Below are 4,234 nucleotides of genomic sequence, written 5' to 3' on the forward strand. Positions count from 1 at the left end.
CGACATGTATATTATACTAGCAGACCCCGCCACGCGTTGTTGTGGCTCAAAATGTATCTATTATAAATTTATACTTCCCCGTGGGGGAAAATTTTTCGAAAAATTTCTTCTTAGTGTACATTCTGTTGATGTACCCTATTAAAACGCAATCAAAAACGCAAAAAACCGCATCTAAAATAGTATAAATAGAAGCAGAGTTCTTTACGGTAAGCCTTAATCCTAACCANGATAAGTATATTAAAAATTAATTGCATTTGTTTTTATATTTACTAAAATTTTTAGTATTAAAATAACTTTTCTATACACACAAATAGTCTATTGATTTGTCTGATAATGGATCCTTTGTTTTGACACAAAATTCCAAAAATGGAGAAGTTCCTTTCATTTTGTGTTTGATGCTGGTTTTATGAAAAATAGAATTTTTGAGCATTTTCAAATTCATTATTATTTTATCTTAGGCTTCATAAATATTTATTTCCTGAGATAATGAACAGAAATCACTCAGTTGTTTTGATTGGTGCCAAACTTTGTACCCAAGGTTACTTAAACATTCTTGGACAAAAGATTGACACAAATGAAAAAAGTTTAAGAAGCCCTAACATAATATCATTTGTTAAATTTGATATATGATACACACCTTTTTATAGTAGATTACACATATATATATGATGTAATGTGTGTGTGATATACATATAAAGAATTTTTCTATCATAAACATCAAAAAATTAGTCTTTTTTTTTTAATTATTTATTCAAAGAATGATGATGATAGTTTAAAAAGGCAGTATAGGAAGTTGATCATCGATATCTAGTTCTGTTGAGTAGCTTGTTCAGCAATTGGGGCAAAAATGAATTCAAAATTTTATTCGTAAACCAAATTGTTCTATAAGAAAGGTGTTTGACACCCAAGATTTGACTGTCTAAACTTTTTTCTTAAATACAAAATGCCATACTGATAGGTAAATTTTTACTTTATCAAAAGCTATTTTCAAAATGATTAGAAAACAAATATTTCTCTGAAAGAATATTTTTTGTTAACACCATATACAAAATTCCTGTAGGTGTTATTCTGTTGAATTATAGTTCCAGTGTATAGTACATGTGAGTTTTTGCTTTTTGAAAATTCCTGTAATTGTTATCTACAATTAATATATAACCTGTAGTTTAAATAAAATGTAAACATAATTAAAATTAATCTGTAATATTTATAATGTCATTAATTACAAATAGAACCTTTCCTTAAAAATTTTTTTATATAAAATACTTTTTACAGATTTAATTGACTTATTTTCAACTGTAATATTTTACCAGCTAACTTATTTGTCAAAATTAACTCAAAAATAAAAGCCTCAGTGGCTCCCCTTTGGAGTAATTCTTACACTGTATGATTTTAATTTAATTCTCTAACAGTAGATGGTGTAACTTAACAATTTTCATGTTTAACTAACTAATTTTAAAAATTTTAATTTCTAAAAGGCAATAACTGGTACAGTGTCAATTACTGGTGTAGTTACCCTACATATCCGGAGACTTTTTAAGAAAACTAAGGAGTAAATATTCAAAATTGAGTTTAAAAAACCAGAATTGATGTAAAAAACTAAAAATCCAATATACTGTACTCTAATAAGTGTAAAAAACAATTTTAAATCAAAAGAAATTCTAGTCACAGTCTGAGGCAGATAAAAATGGTAATGGTGTTCAGTATTGCATAAATAACACATACATACCACAAATATTCAAACTGCTCTAGCAAAAAACTAATCATTTTCAAGATTTGTGTCCATGTAGAATTTTGATAGTTTGTCAAGAACTATAACATACTAATTTTCAGCCAATTTAACTAATTATGTATTTTGTATTAAAGAGCTGATGCATAAGGATTATGCAGGACACTTTAATACAAAATAGTGGCTTAACTGCCTACTTTTAGTCCAAATTACTTAATTATAATTAATTAGCCATATTATGGTTCAATTAAAAATTCATTAGAATTGTTTCACTGCTGTTTGGAGAAATTTGAGTTAGAGATATTTTAATCAATTTTAATACAACTTTATAATATATCTTGATGTGGCCTAAATTTAGCTAATTTTTCCAGACTTATCACATCTTGTAAGTCAAGTGATGAAAATGGAGTCAGAGATCAGATCCAAAAAATATATTGATTCACTTTTATTAACTTTATAATCATTTTTGCTAATCTTATAATGCTTGGTAATGTTGAATGATTTAAGATGATTTGTAACCTGAAAACAATTTTAGGAATAGCTGAAAATATAAGTTTTGTTAAATATTCTACTGGATTATTATATTTTATTAATGCAATTGTAAATTTTACTATAATTTATTACTCAAATTATGAAAACTATATTTAAAATTTAGTGATAAATATTTTTGAAATAAAGTAATATAGATAGATATTACTAAATATTTTTTATTAAAGCTTCCCTTAGAAAATCCAAAATCTGTTAAATAAAATACTGATTCTAAGTTTTTCTAATGTTCTCATACATAACACATGTAGAAAAAGTAGAATTAAAATAGCAAATAATTAAAAGTAATTTCTTAGTATTTTGAAACTGACATATTTTTACTTAAGACAAATCAATTATAATTTGTATATAATTGAGAATTTAATATAATATATTAGAAATCTTATATTTAAGTTTTATAAATTCTGATTAGATTTTTTTAAAATAAGAATAAAAATTCAAAAATGAAACAACCTTCAAAAGAATTTTTAAAAATACAGCATTATTACCACTATGATATGAGGTTATAAATAAACTCATTCATTACTATTTAATTTCATAACTCATCTTAAAACATAACTGTTTTTTTTTCATCAAACATTTAACTTTGAAAAACAATTCCATTAGTGTTGTAATCATTGTTTCAATGTAAATTGTTTTAACAGGATAAAGCACCCTTTAAAGTTTATACCTTAACTTTGACTAAATAAATAATTTAATCAAGCTTTGTCAAATGATTTTATTTAATTTTTTTATTTTTTAAATTTAATTAATCCAGCATCTAAAACTTGTACATTTTGAATATGATGACAAAAACATGCTAATGTAATAATTATAATATACCATTATTTTTCATCCTATAATCTTCTGTTCTAACATTCTACTATATATAATTTTCTATTGTAATTTTCAAAGTTTATTAGTGTATTGAAAATATATTATTTAATAAAAGTTATTACATTATTATTTATTAAAATTTGGAGGTAAACTACTTTATTACTATAGCAAAAACTTTTTTCAATACTTATTCATTTTACAACAGCTGGTATAGCTAATGTAGAACAACATTAACAATATGTGGTATGTTCCACATATTAACAATTCCACAGTTCCACATATTAACAATATGTGGAACCTCGAACCAGAAGAAAAACCAGCAAATACCGACCGAAAACCAAGGTGTAGTATATGAAATTCCGTGTACCTGCACAAACAAAAAACATTACATAGGAGAAACAAAAAGAAAAGTAAAAACTAGATTGAAAGAACACATAGCAGACCTAAAATACAATAGAATAAATTCTGCATTTTACAAACATTGTACTATAAACAACTGTAATATAGATAGAGATAACATAGAAATAATGCATAAAGAAAAATTAACATACAACAGGAAGTTTAAAGAAACCATAGAAATCATGAAAAGTAAAGACAGTATAAATAAAAACTTACGTCTTAAAATAAACGAAAACTGGCTTAATATATTATAAATAAAAATTTTTTTCTTCTGTGAAAAGCAATTTCTCCTAGAAATAATTCTTCCAAGACAGATTTTAGTAAAAATCAAACCACAAGGTGGCAAATGTCATATGTAGCAACACTAGAGATACCAGTGCAAAAGACAAAAAGGGGGTGGAAGGTGAAAAAGGGGGCGGAAACAGCTAAAAATTTTTCAGTTGTATTGTATCAAAATCTACCTAAAAGGGAAGATTCTGGAAGATTTTAACCTTTTAATTTGTAATATATACTAGTTTATTTACAAAAGATTAAAGCAGATTTTACATGTTTTTAAATTATACAAAGTGTAACCAAAAGGTACGTCTATATATCATTTATGTACTCATTGTTTTATGTAAATTCTCTATTGTAATAAGTTAAAAAAATATATATTGTATTTTAGTTGACTGAAGAGGGGCAAAGCCCGAAACGAGTACAAAACAATGTACCGTATCAACTAATAAAGGAACTCCAAGTTTCTGTGTA

The sequence above is a fragment of the Centruroides sculpturatus genome, unplaced genomic scaffold, assembly GCF_000671375.1.
Source record: "Centruroides sculpturatus isolate CEXI.00-Female unplaced genomic scaffold, Cexi_2.0 scaffold3, whole genome shotgun sequence".
NCBI classification, from domain to species: domain Eukaryota; kingdom Metazoa; phylum Arthropoda; class Arachnida; order Scorpiones; family Buthidae; genus Centruroides; species Centruroides sculpturatus.